This window comes from Alligator mississippiensis, chromosome 2, assembly GCF_030867095.1.
Source record: "Alligator mississippiensis isolate rAllMis1 chromosome 2, rAllMis1, whole genome shotgun sequence".
NCBI lineage: Eukaryota > Metazoa > Chordata > Crocodylia > Alligatoridae > Alligator > Alligator mississippiensis.
Genome location: NC_081825.1, coordinates 175,070,710 through 175,085,764, shown reverse-complemented (window position 1 = coordinate 175,085,764; position 15,055 = coordinate 175,070,710). Strand labels below are relative to the sequence as shown.

The 15,055-nt window shown below is 47.4% G+C and overlaps 1 pseudogene; it reads right to left on the bottom strand.

Annotated features, from left to right (window-relative positions):
* Window positions 1-13,859: 13,859 nt before the first annotated feature.
* LOC132248284 (olfactory receptor 5AS1-like) lies at window positions 13,860-14,573 on the bottom strand (annotated as a pseudogene).
* Window positions 14,574-15,055: the final 482 nt, after the last annotated feature.

Below are 15,055 nucleotides of genomic sequence, written 5' to 3'. Positions count from 1 at the left end.
ATGACTTAATTGCCATAGGCCCATTGTAACAGATACTAGATGGGTTGAATGTGTCTATACGAACTGATGCTGTATGTATTACAAGAAAGAAGGTAACAGTTAAATTGACACTCAGCTTATATAGGAACAATAGGACCCCATATGTGCAGGTACACATGCATTAACTGTTTTTTTAAAGATGCCTGATGCTTCCCAGTATAAGAGCCTCTTTTTCTTTGCTTATAATTTTGTAATAATTAATTATCCATTTGTCCTGAAAGTTTCCATGCTGCCTGTCTGCCTTAAATGGAGTTAAAAAAAACAGTAAGTGGGCATGGCTACATATGCAATTAATGATAATCAATAAACTCTGGTGCAGTTCATGATGAAGTTTATTCTTCCCTGTTTCTGCATTTGCCCATGACCACAGCATGCTAAGCCCAGTTGGAGCAGTTATGGATAGCAGAAGGCCTGGAGGGAGCGGGGGTCATCCTGCCAGTCTGAGGCTGCAACCCACCACAAGGTGCTGCAAAGAGGCTGACTGGAACAAAAAGATGCTCCAGTTCAGGAGCTAGCTGGCAGGCAGCCCCCACACTGGTGAATCCTTGTGTCCCAGGCAGCCACATCAGTGTCTACACATATGTTGTGATACACTAAATAACATCCCTGTAGGATAGTACCTATGTTGACAAGTACTAACCTATGATGGCATTTATGGTGCCCCAAACCACATCATGCCTGGAACATTAAAATGTGCCCATGCCGAAAATTTGCAGTGCAGGGGCAAAATTTGCTATTGGGATATCCCTGTAGCAACCCTCTTCCATCTCCCCCCCCCCCCCAAAAAAAAGAAAAGAAAAACAACAAAAAACCAAAAAACCCAAACAAACAAAAATAAAAAGCAAGAAAAAAAAAAGTGGCTTGTTGCCCAGGACAAGAGCATGTGCCAGGAAACATAAAGGCTTGGTTTTCCCAGGAAATGCTCTGTGTTCCAGCCAAACTTCCTCCACTCCTTTAGTTGTGTCCTGGCTCCTCCATTATATCAAAAGCCAGGAGGAGCAACGAAAGGGAAATTTGCCCAGAGTGGGGCAATTAGTCCCACACCAAAGGGCATGTGCAGGGCCATGCATTGCAGCAAAAAGTAGTGGACCTAATTTGTGCTGCTACTATTTTTGATACTACAAGTGTACACCCCGGCACATCTGGACAGGGCCTGAAACTTTACTGTGGAGCTAGTTAGGCAATTCTTAAGTCAACATCTTATATAGGCATGCCTAGTATTGTTAAGTGGTTACACAGAATGTGAATAATGAGAAAAATATCCATTTTACCTAGGTTAACATTTCTGGTGACCTTTCCTTTTTCTACAGACCACTCCTATACATGGAAGCAAGGGCATAAAAATAATCAAGGAAAGTGTCCTTTCTGTTGGGAATGTGCCTTTTTGGAATACCTTTTCAAAACTGCTAAAAGTTAGTAGCATGGGAAGATTTCATATGACCAACAGAAATGCCCTAGATGGTTCAACTTAAATCTGTGAAGAATCTATCTACTCTGACTGTGGAGCTGAGGAGGGGTTTGCTGCAGATAAAATTGTGGGCTGCTGCAACCTGTTATACCTTCATGAACTGAGAACAGGAAAGTTGTCCTTGCTGTAGTCTCAGTTATTCCCATACTGGCATTCAGGTCCCATTGAAGAGGAAATTGTCTAATTCAAATGTAGAAACTAATTGAGACACTGGACAAAGAGACAGGGGAAATAGCTTGGGAATCCAAGGTCAAAGGTATGAGACTATGACTGGAAACTGATGGCTAAGAGGAGAGAGGAAAATGGGAGGTTAGAATTGGGGCAAGGCTACATTGGGAGGTAGTGTGCAAGAATGGGAGCTGGGAGAGAGGAGGAATGGTTTGAAAGAAATGGAAGAAATGCCGAGTCTGGGAAGCAAGTGAAGAGAGACTGGGAGCCAGCAAATGGAAGATTTCTAGACTCTTATATAATTCCATAAAGAGCTGTCAAATCATGCAATTCAACCTCCATCATGGCATCAGAATATAGAATGTAATGATGAACTTGGGCTGATCCAGGTCACAGTGAACCTTTACTGAAATTCAATTTTAGAACTGCTTCTACAGTTTTAATTATTCTGCCTCTGGGTCTTAAGTACACAGTGACAGTGGCAGCAGCAATAGGCTGGGAGGATGGAGGGAGGATCCCCTCCCCTCCCTTCCCCACACCTGCTCCCTGGGGATGAAGAAGGGTGGGGGAACTCACCACTCTGCACATCACCACTGGTGTTCTGATCTGATCCTGAAGCTGTTATAGGAAGGATTTGATGATATTTTCAAGTTCTAGTTAAATTCTGGCATGGGGTCCTTCCCAAGTTCTTTATAGTATTATGGTGGCTAAAAGGCAATGAAGCATGATGGCTGTTTCCACCCTTAGAGAATCCAAAAAGAGACCAGAAGTCTAGTGAGTCCTGTTATATTAGTATTTATATACTTCTTTTAAAACTCCTATTTTGTCCAGGCTCCAACCACCTTGAATTTGAAGTCTTTTGTACTTAAAAAAATGCCAGTTATTTTGACCTAGTCAAAATATTGTCATTTTCAATTATTTTCTGATTAATTGACAATCCATTTGAAAATCCATTTTCACTGAAAATTAAAATGTAACTGCAATCCTAAACCAAAAATGTTTTCAGCTCCTTTAAACACAATGCTTACTTTACACTCATAGAATCATAGAAAAGTATGGCTCAATTCATAGCAAGGGAAGTGTAGGCTAGATAATAGGAAAACGTTTTCTCACTAGGTAGGTAGTAAGACACTGGAACAGGTTACCCAAAGTGATTGTGGACTCTCTATGCTTTGAGGTCATCTAGTCCAAACCCCTGCCTGAGACGGGATCATTCCAACTCCTATCCTAAATCCATCAGTTTCTGATTTTCAAGGTCTTCCCAATGCACTGATGAGAAAATAAACAATTCAAATAAACAGGCTCGGCAGAAACAAAAGAAAATAATTTCCTATTCACCTACATAGCGACTCCAGGAATTTTGTATACTCTTCCAAAGACTCACCCAGAAGGTAACCCTGGCTCCTATTGGCTGCAAACCCAGAATAGAATGGTTACCTTCCTGACCACCCTTGAAAGCAACCAGGTCCATGGGGAAGTCTATTGGTTTGGAATTCCAGCCTTACTGTCAGGATCTTCTTAAAAAGGTTGACCATCAGATTGCCCACTGTTGGCCAGCTGATAGTGAACATGGTTGCTATAGCTCTAGCTTCAACATGCCAGAATCAAATGTGGGCAGCAAAAGCATGCTACTGAGCTGATGTGGATATAGGGAGCAAATGAGGGACAATGTATTTGATACCCTCTCAATGAGCGGGACCACCTGTGGAGTATACTACAGGAAAAGTATTTAATTTCGGGGTGGGGAGGAGGATGATACAGATGCCTAATGGAGTGTATTCATGCCAGAAAAAGGGGAGGGACCTCAGGTGGTGGGGAAGGTTGTGCCCTCCAGAGGAAAGGCAGAGGTAGACAATGATGGGGAGCTCTGACTTGGAGCTTCCTAAATTCATGTTATGGTCTCTGTAACAGAGCACAAGGTGCTCTGTTACTTGCAGGAGCCTGGGTGGCAGCTAGGCAGCCTGCAGCTGACTGCAATGCTGGTTAGGCAGCCTGATTGGGAACAGGGCCCAGCTGTGCTCCATAAGAATTGATCACTAAACTGCAAAGAGGCAGCAGTTTGCTGCCAGCAGTCAGGGGAGAAGATCATTCAGCTAGGCTGTTGCTCAGAGCAACAACCTTTGAGATAAGGGCTGGGGATATGGGGAAGAAAGAGGCCTCATGGCATCATGCAGTGAGGGATAGCTAAAGCTTGGGGCCAGCACCTGTGCTGTCCTCAGCAGTATAAAAAGCTGCCCTGTCCTGGTCTTAGCAGTATAAAAAGTTGCCCTGGAAAGTAGCGCGGGGCTACTAGCTCTCAGGAGCTTCTGGGGCCCAGCCAATTGGTACCTGGGGACACTAGCCCTTGTGCCAGCTGGACTGCTGAAGCAGCCCTGACAGTTCCCTGCACCCTCTACCCACTGCAGCAGTCTGGCAGTGGGGGCTGCTGCCTGGCTGTGACCTGCTGCCACCTGCCAGACCCAGATGGGGACTGAACAGCCAGTAGAGGCATCTGCCCCTCTGGGCCAGCTGCCAGTGGACTATAGTTGTAGGGTTGGCCTCTCTGTGGAACTACTGCCATGTTTGCCCCCTGCCCAGCCACCTAGGCAGCTATCACCTGGAAGATGTTCCGGGTGTGGTGGACTGCTTTGAGCTGTCAAAGCCTGTCCTCCTGGTCCCATTTAGCCAGGAGGTTAGCCAGAGCCAGCTGGGGCCAAGGTGCCAGCTCTGAGCAAGCAGGGTCCTGCCACTGGCCTCCCTAGCAGGAATTCTGGTGTTCCCTATTAGAAAACTGAAACACCCCGATAAAAAAAAAATCCCAAAGTCATTGTGTAAAATACCCCCAAGTCCATGTTTCTCCACAAGTAAAACAAAAGACCACTCTCTCTCTATATATATATAGAGAGAGAGTAGAGTGAGACAGAGACGGTGACCAGTTGGGCAATGTTTTATTGATATATCTTAGTGTTAAAGCAAGTCTCTTATCATAATAATAAAGTGAACTCTAAATACGTTTCATGAATTCACAAATACATATTTTGCTGCCCTCCCACAGGCGATGGCCCCCACACAAGGGGTTCCACCCCCCCAACAGGGGATTCAGCCCCCACACAAGGGCTACAGCCCCCCAAAAGGGGATTCAGCCCCCCAACAGGGGATTCGGCCTCCACACAAGGGTTACAGCCCCCAGTGGGGGTCAAATGGCCCCCACAGGGGCTATCACTCCCCTCCAAGGACCATATGCCCCACTCAGCCCCCCAATTGTTGCCCCACCTGGCCCCATACCACACCAGCTGCTGCAGCCCCCCAATGACTGCCCCACCCAGCCCCACCCCCTACTCCCCCAGATCCCCCAATGGCTGCTGCCCCACCCATCCCCACCCCCTGCTCCCCCAGATCCCCAAATGGCTGCCCCACCCAGCCTCACCCCCCCAACTTGCAATCTCAGACCCCACAACTCCAGGCACCATCACTTAAACCCGCCCTCCCCTCCAGAAAAACAACAGAAAAAATGGGAATAAAAAGCCTGTGCTTACCTTAGAAGCAGGGGGGGGGGGGGCTCCAGGGCCCTCTGGCAGAGCACCCCAGGCAGCACAGGACAGAGGAGGGGCAGGAGGGCTGAGGCTGGGGCCGCTAGGGCTGTCAGCCTGCCAGGCACTGTGTGGGTGGGGCCTCATTCAGCCAGATGTCAGTTGGAGCTGCCAGTACGTGCCAAGGGTTTTTTGTTTGTTTGTTTGTTTGTTTTACGTGCCAGGGGTGGGAAGCAGGGCTTAGGGGGCTTGGGGGGATGGGGCCAGCCAGGGCAGGGGTCAGGGGCCTTGGGGGGATTGGCAGGGGGAGGGGCTGGCTACCAAAGGGGTCAGGGGTTTCCAGGTGGCTGGCAAGGGGAGGGACCGGCTGTGGCAGGGGTTGGGGGCCTCAGTGGGGAGGGCTGGTGGGGGGAGGGCCAGCCAGGGCAGGTGTCAGGGGGTCTGGGAGAATGGGCAGTGCCATGGGGGGTTCCCCCCATGGTCCCCTCCCCCCTCCTCCAGCCCCCCCCAACCCCTTACTGACCAGCACTGGAGTCCTGGTGCTGAAACATATGTCCTGGCCAGCCATTGCATCACCCCAACACACACTCCACTGTGACAAGTGACAAGAGATACATTTTGGAGATAAATACATCTGTGGATTCTTTCCAAAGAGGCCATTTCCCCATGAATCTTAATAAATTCAGGAAGTGAAGAATTATAGTATTCTATAGCATCTTAATGCCACACTTGGTTGAGGATAATAGGGATGTTGTGAATATTTTTGACTGTTGAGAAAAGTCATTTTAAGATGATTCATCCCTTGTACCTTCAGAAGTGACAAATAATCTGCAACACACACAATTATATTCTGGTGCATACAAAGGGCTGGATACCATCTGTGATGTGGTAAATGGAGCATTCACTGGTTTAGAATGGGTAATCCTGAGAGATACTTTTTGCTAAGGTTCTTGATATATCTCCATTTGCCAGAGTCTCTGAGTAACTCCACATATAATAGGAGCAGATTGAGGCTAAGTGATTTCCTCCAAATGTGGTGTTGTGATGGGATCAGAGTTTGGGGGTGGGGGGCAGGAAGGGGAAGCACTCATGAAACTTTGCTTTCAATTGAAACAAAAGGGTGGAAGCAATGGAGAAAAACTGCACAACCTGATTACCTAGTTCTGAAAATTGGACCTGGTGTATTGGCCTCATATATCATCCATAAGGAAGAAGAAAATCATCTGTGATTTCCGCTGCCTTTCACCAGTGGTTTTCATCACACAGAATGGACCCAGTTCATGCATACAGTGAATCTGATATGTAATATGGAACTACTTTGAATTCTTCTAATAATTTCAGCAGCTTCACACCAGACCGCCATTTTCTTCACTTCTCTAGAAGTCACTCTTGTCCAACAGTATCTGCTTATTCCCTTCATCATAATGTCATCATTGATACCTTGTGCTCTCCCTGTCTGTTTGCCATATACACTTGCCTCTAGGCTTGAAAGCTCTGTGGGACAAAGGGTATTTTTTTGTTTTAAGTTTATTGAGTATGCAGCACAGTAGAGCTATTGATCCCTAATGGAGGTATATATCCCTTGTAGGTTAACTAAATCCATTACACATTAATAGCCCTTGTCAATCACAGAGCTTTGTCCAACACATGCCCTTACAGCGTTTCCATGTCTGAAGAAAGGAAATACGGACAGAAAATAAATAATCAGTTTAAACTCAGTCATTCAGATCTTCCACACTTTGAGCTGAAATCTATATAATTGGTAATACATAAAGGGCACGTCCACATGAGACAATGTTCAGGAGACTAATTTTTCTGCACATTAGTGCTGCAGGCAAAACCCTTGCTAATGCACTAATGCACAGTATATTTACTGTAATGCACATTAACTATTAGATAGAAAGTGTTCATCTGCATTAATGTGCAGTAGCATTGATTATGGTGCATTAAGTCAGTACCTGTAAACTTAATGTGCTATAATTATGGTGCATTAATGAATGTGTAGATGTACCCTGACTATCTTCCATCTGCACAGCTGTAACTTGCAATTGGAGGGCTGGTGAGCAGATATCTGGCAAGCAGCTACAGCTGTGAGTTGCTATTACAGGGCTGGTAAATTAAGACAGGCTTCTATCCCTGCTCTAGGTGGGGGTTTATAAAGAGAAGAAGTAGGGCAGGGTGGAAGCATGAAGTTAGGAGGTAGAGAGTTAATGGGATGGGGGGTGTGTAATGAAATGGGAGGCAGAAAGGAAATGGGGGTGGGGGAAGGAGTGGGGGTGAGATGAAGGAAGTCCACTGCTGAGGAATAAAATAAAAAGAAGTAAAAAAAATAAAAGGTTTTTAAAAGAAATAAAAAGGAAATCAATTAAAGATCTCATGTTTTCATAATTTGAGATTTAGGATTGGAGCATGGGGGGTGCTGGTCTTGTTTCCCAAGGTGGTTGAGAGGTGGGAGTGGTGAGGGAAGGTGCTTTTGGTGAAGTCAGTGTTCCTCCCCCAGGAAGGAAACCCCACCTCATGGGAACCTGATCCAGCCTCATACATTGTTCCAACCTCAACATCCCACTCCTGGACCAGGCCATGCACTGCAACCTGGCTAGTTGGTATGTGCTCTCAGGCTGTTTGCATGGAGTTGCACCCCTGGGTGTGTGAAGAACATACCCCTGGGGGCAGGAGGGGGAATTGGTTTGGTGCTAGAACCTCCCCCACCCCTCCCCTAGTAGAGTTTGCAACTTTGTCCACACAGAACAGGAGAGTGGGGGAAGGGGATACTACATACTTGGGATGCCAGAGGATTGCAACTTGGGTGGCTCACTGATATGGAGTGGTCATATGTTAATGGAACATAAACTGGGTAACATAGATCAGAGATAAACCCATCCTCGAGTGGTGCTTAAAACTAGTTTCAGGTGTTAATGTGTGGATAAAATTAATGTGTAAGGGCTTTGTTAGACCTTTTCTTGTGGAGGCGCCACTGTACCTTAGCCCAAGTCCACTGTGGGGCTTGCTGCTGGGCAGCAGGCAGCTGCCTGGGGGCAGGAGGGGCTGCACCAAGGGCTGGGCAGCAGGTGGAACAAAGGCATCCTCCATGGCCAGGATGGTGTCCAGCACACAACAATCCTCCTCCATGGCACCCATTCCTTTGGCCACCATGGCAGCCTGCTCCTACTGGACTTCCAGGTGCATCTTCTTGAGGGCCAGGAGCCTGTCCCAGAACTTCTAGTCACACCCGATGTCCTCCATGCACCAGCCCCGTGAGTCTATTAGCTGCCTCTCCACCATGGTGACCAGGCAGTCCAGCAGCTGGATCTGGTCCAGGGTCCTCCACTGCTGGAGCCAGAACAAATGGAGGCTCAGGCTCACCGCCAACCAAGAGTGGCAGTGAGCCTGATTTCCCATCTCTGCTGACAGCTGGTGTCTCTCCCCCATGTGCATGTTCAGGACTGGCAGATCCAGGAGAAAGAGGCTGTTTATGACATTTTGCAACATTTCTGAGATAACATGCACTATATCAGGGGCCTGTGCACTGCCCGGCCTCAGATAAGGGGTTGTGTGTGCATGGGTGCTCATGGACCATGGTAAGTTGGCCAAGAAGACCCTGGCTGGTGGCACCAGCAGCCACCAGCCATGTTCCCATCCCTGCTCACTGCACCGGAGCAGGTGGGCCATAATCACATTGTCACAACCCAATTAGTAGTGCCCATGTCACTAGCAAGAGATCGTTCAAAAACATCCTTACTCTGCACTAAGTTAACTAAGGGTTAACAAAAGTTTTTGCCAGTAACCGCCTTTTTGCTGCGCATGTCAAAAAGAAATTTATTGCTGCGCCACTAACAGAGATAAAACTTTTGCCTTCTTTGCTTTACATAAATCATTGTAATTGGTCAGAGTAAAAAGAGGAGTAGCCCTGTCATAACACCCTAGCGAAGACCGCTAGATAATTGGCGATTCTAATTAAATCTATGACGTGGCGAAAAGCAATTGGCTATTATACAAACAAAACCCATTTTCACTTCCATGAAGTCGGGGAGAGAGCAACTCCTTAAACACCTGGAGACCTCTGACATAGGTGTCAGAGTAAACTGGCAATTTGATCACTTGCCAGTTCATCCCCCCGTCTTCGACCTTATCTCAGACATAATCGACGACCGCCTGCCCAACCACTTTTACAGACTGACCTATTTTGCAGACCGACCTCATGAACTCTAAGCTGTAACTAACCAAGTATCTCTGACCTCCGTCTTTCACCACCTTGACGGCGTGAGTAAATAATCTTGCTTTGCAACCGATAAGTGTCTGTGCCTAATTAATTCCACTCCAAGCGTCACAAGTACCCGCCTGACGGCCTTCTAAGGTCCCGACCCCCCCGCTGCAGTGCACAGCAGCGACACACATCTTTCCGGTATTTACAAATTACCTGTTTTATTATTTTCTGCAGTAACTACCTAGGAATTAAAGTCAAGCTGACCAGTCTATAATTTAACAGGTCCTCTGTTTTTTTTCTTCTTGTTTATAGATGAGCACAATGCTAACCTGTCTCCAGTCCTCTGGGAGTTGGTCTGTCATCCATGACTTAGAAAATATTTTTGCCAAATGCTCCAATATTGCTTCAGTCAGTAACTGCAGCAAATAATAAAACAGGTAATTTGTAAATACCAGAAAGATGTGATCATGGCGAAAAGATACATACTTGTTTAGAACAAATCATGGCACACCAGAGTGATTCCGTTTTGGTTAGGGTAACTAATTGAGTGGATGAAACAAGTACTGTGGACTAACTATACTTAGATTTTAGCGAGGCAGTATGACATTCTGGGCACATATACGTGAGACACGGTAATGCACATTAGCCTAATTTAATATGCAGTGTGGGTATGTGTCTACATGTGCATGCCCTCACTGCACATTAAAAATGGCTAATCATGGCTAAATCTAATGCCACTAATGCAGGTATCATATTTAGTCATGATTAGTTAACATGAAGGAATGCATGTGTAGATGTGACCCAACATAAAATTTAGTGCCAGGTCTTCCCAGCCACTAAGGAGCTGGCCTGAGCCCAGCCCCATGATTCTGACTGGCTGCCTCTCCTGCTCCAGAGCTGGACTGCTCTGTGGCAGCCCCTAGCTGCAGACTATAAAAGGCAGCAGCCATTTTTTACCTTGGGGCACACACATCAGGAGCCTGGGGGAGCTTGTTCATTGTTCAGGAGCCCAGAAGGCCTCATGTGCCCCCCTGGACAGGCCAGAGGCTGTCTCTGCCTAAACTGTCCCCTCTCCAGAGCTGCTGCTTGGCCACAGGTGAGGGTTGCAAAGGGCTGCAGTCTGCTGCACCCCTTGCCCAGCTCTCAGATCATCCCAGGGCTGCTACCTGGCTGTTTCTGGCAGCAGAACCAGCACCTGATCCCTGCTGCTTCTCACCCCCAGAGTGTCTTTTTGCAGGTGCTGTGATGAAGTGCCTCTGCTTCATGGATCCCAGTTCTTGGCTGTGCCCTGGTGCTGAGAGTTTCTGAGCACTGTCCAGGGCTGGCCACACAGAGATAGCTGCTCTGGGGTGCAAAGAGCCCCTGTGGGATAAGAATGCCATCCTCCTCATCCTTATAGCACACAAGGAGGTGGGACACAGTTCAGAACTTTATTCAGCAACCCATGACCCTGGAGCTGGATGCAAACAGGCCTCTAACATGTGGAGGAAGGCATTGATACCAGCAGCAATGTCCTCCTCAGCAGAAGCAGGCAGGGATGTGTAGTACTGCCACTGCGGGCTTGCCCCTTGTGTCATTTGCTTAGGGTCCTAAACCAGGAGTGCAGGTGTGCCCAGGGCATCAGGAGGATCAGCAGCCACAGGGAATAGTGGCTCAGGCACCCCTCTTCCTTCACAAACAGCTTATTGTGCACAACACAGAGCATGCACAGCAGGGACATGTTTGGCATGCAATAGCAGTGTGGGGGCGCTGACCCAGAGCACCTCCCCAGAGAGGCCCCCAGAAGGGAGGATGCAGTAGGGAGCCCCTCAACCCATTTGTCTAAAAGCCCCACACACTGAGCCTGGACACCATGGGCTAGGCAGCAGCATGACAGAGTGGCTGGCCTGCAGAGAAAGCAGAGGACTAGGATCTGGAGAAATGGAAGCAGGTGCCTGGCCTGGCCTGGCCTACCCTAGGAAGGGGGCAGAGAAGGCAGGTTGCCTAGACCCAGCACCCAGTGGTCTGCCAACACCATGAGAAGCAAGGAGGGATGGGGGTTCAGGCAGCATCTGCCTGGGCCTGGGCCTTCTGAGCCAGGTCACCATAATCCCTGGGCGCCCGTGCATGGCTGACTCTTGATCTGAGGCCAGGCAGCGAATGGCCCCCAGTGCAGAGTATCTTATCTCTGAAATGTTGCAAAGTCCCCCAAAATGACTTGTCTCATGCTTGTCCAAGGCCAACGTCTGGATGCAGGGGAGAGCCCACCAGCCCCAGTGGTGATGCAGGCTCCAGGTCACAGGCACCCACCGCTGGAGCCATCTGGTTGCTCTGGCTGTGCAAGCAGTACACCAGGGACTGGATGCTCCTGCTTTAGCAGCCAGTGGCAGAGGAGCGGGAGGTAAAGGAACAGATTCAGAAGGTGCAGGAGCAGGCTAGGTGGGCAGAGGATGTCACCTGGGTGGAGGCGCTGGACAGGGCACAGCAGGGCTACTGAGCCCAAGTGAAGGCCCTGGAGCAGGAGTACCTGGAGGTGCTCTGGAAGTAGGGGGTCTCCAACAGCCAGACCATGGTCACCCTTCTGGCACTGGCAGCTGCATCCATGTCCCCCACTGCCAGCCCCCACCCATGGCCCCACAGAACCCTTGGGTCCCACCCGCCACCCAGCTGGCCCTGGAAGGAGGTCCTTGGCACCTTCTGCCCAGTAGACCCCCTGTCTCAGCCCCTGCCCTGGACCTGCCACCACTGCCACCACTCCCCTGGTCCCAGAGCCACCACTCCCCCATGCACCAGGCAGTCAAAGACCCAGCCGCACATGAGTCTACTGCCCATTGGGGTTACTGGGGCCCTGGGACCAATGGGGAAACATCCAGGGGCTGGGGTACTGTGCTTCTGCTCCAGGGCTCTGCCCCCTAGGTCCACCCCATGGCCCCCCCACTCTTGGGGCTTGAAGATGCAAAATATTGTAAATAGTTTTCCATATGTATATAGTTTCCCACATGTATATAGTTTCCCACTTGTATGTGAGTTTTTTGTTTGTGGTGGGTGGGGAGGGTAGTGGAGGGGCACTGTTGATTGAGGGGGAGGGAGGAGTGGGTTCTGTTTGTTGTGGGGGAGGGATATGAGTGAGTGTTGTGAGGGTAATAAAGTTTTTTGTTTCACCCATGTGAATATCCTGAGAATGATGCTGGGTGTAGGCAAGGGGTAGGGGGTGTGTGGGCTTAAGGGCAGGGAATAGAGAGTGGGTCATCCAGGGCCTCCCACAGCCACTGGTCTCTGTTTCCAGTGTGTACAGCTGTGATTGTATAAGAGACATGACATGGTGAGGAAAGATAAAACAGGGAGAGGAAGAGTAGACATACTTAAGGACAACCAGAAAGCACAACAGGTGTGAACGAAAGAATCCACAATGTCTTGGAATTACTATCAACATGACACAGGCTGCCTTGGACATAGCAACATTGCACAACAGCGGGTTATAGATTGCTATGTAATGCTCATATGGCATTGCAGCCAAGAGGAAATATTTGGCATAGCCAAATGCTGCAAAGAAATACAGTTGTAAAACACAACCACCATATATTTTCTCCCCTCCACTAAGAAATCTACATTCTAGGTACAATGAGAACAATGGCAGTACCAACAAAACATATATTACTAGCAAAATGTACTGGTGCATGTGGTTGTGCAGCTTGGAATCAATTCGGATTAATAAGATCTTCAGCCCTGTCACTAACCTACCCTGACTGGTAGAGCCTCTCTATTGCTAAGTCTCCCTTGAAATTAGATGTCTTTCATTATACTTTTCACCACGCATTAACCTGACATAGAAAGAGGGAGTGAGAGTTCTAACTATTGCTGATAAACTTTTATTTTTTACTGATCACTTTTATACTACAACCTAGAGTCCATTTGCATTGATACAATTCCTCTGGGCCAGATTCTATCCTCTGTTATAGAAATGTAATCAAGAAGCACGCCATTGGTTACCATGGTATGGCTTCAGGTTAAATCATTGTCTATCATACATTTGCCATTAAATAGCAAGACTGTTCCAACTTCAGTCCTGTTTTATTCAGGGTGAAAGTCAAAGCAATTGCAGTAACTAGGATTGCTACAGGATTATGCAGATATAATGCTTATGGCATAACAGCTCATATGTGTTCCCAAGCAGTAGTTCTCCCTTTTCCTATGAAGTAGCTAAAATATACATTTGTCCATACCTTATGCCATAAATGATTTATTGATGAAGGGGTGTTTAGATCTTAAATGTCAAAACCACTTTCATAAACAATCAATGAACTGTAAAAATATGGGCACCTGAGTATGTGACTATGCACCATAAATGGTCTGCTTAGTCATGCATAGGAGTTTGCACAACACATCGGGAGCCAGGGGAATACTTTGTTCATATTGCCTATCCCTGCAAAAGTGATAAACCAGTAATGAAGAAAAAACTTTTTACGTATCAGTCTCTTCAAGGCTCCCTGCACTTCCTTGTTCCTCAGGCTGTAGATCGGGGGTTGAGCATGGGGATCACAAGGGCGAAGAAGATTGAAGCTATTTTGTCTGTATCCAAGGAATAGCTGGAGCTTGGTCACAAATCTGTGAAAATCAGTGTCCCATGAAGAATAGTTACGGCCATCAGATGGGAGGCACAGGTAGAGAAAGTTTTGTGTCGGCCCTCAGTAGAGTTGATCTGCAAAATGGTATGCACAATGTACATGTAGGAAACCAGAATGGTTAGGACACTTATTACTTCACTAGCACCAAAGAAAATGAACAGCACAAGCTCAGTGAGGAAAGTGTCAGAGCAAGAGATGGCTAGGAGTGGGGGCATGTCACAAAATAAGTGGTTAACTATATTTGACTCACAGAATGACAATCAGAAGGTACAACAGGTGTGGACCAAGGAATCCACAAGGCCCAGGAAATATGACCCCACTACCAACAGGATGCAGACCTTGTCAGACATTGCCACTTTGTATAGCAATGGGTTACACATAGCCACATAACGGTCATAGGCCATGGCAGCCAAGAGGAAGCATTCAGTATCACCCAGTGTGACAAAGAAAAACAATTGCAGAACACACCCACTATAAATTATAGCTTTCTTTTCTGCCAAGATATCCATTAGCATATTAGGTGCAACAACTGTGGAACAGCAGATATCCAGAAAAAATAAGTTCCTGAGCAGAAAGTACATGGAGCTGTTTAGTCTGGAATCAATTCAGATTAACAGAATCATATCAATATTGGCCACCAAGGTGATAATGTAAATCACCAGGAAAGTGACAAGGAGGGTGAGCTGCAATTTTGGATGTTCAGGAAACCCCAACAAGATGAATTCAGTCAACTCAGTGCCATTTCTCCTTCCCGTTTCCTCAATCTTTGTGTCTTTTACCACTGAGGTATGATTGTGAGATAATTTGTGGGTCTGAATTGATGTGTGTGGGTAAGTGAGATGGAAAATACTTCTCTCTTTTTCCTATAATTGAAAGATGGGGGGATGCCAGAAAGGCAGCTATTCCTGTGGTTAGCTATTCCTGTGTCACGTCTCCTCAAAGAAATGCATGTGACCCGACCTGTTTGCTTTTAAAGACATGAAAGCTGAAATGGGAGGACTGGAAATCTAGAGCTTTTTGCAAAAATATGTCAGGATGCCTTAGCATGGGCAGAAGGTTCATG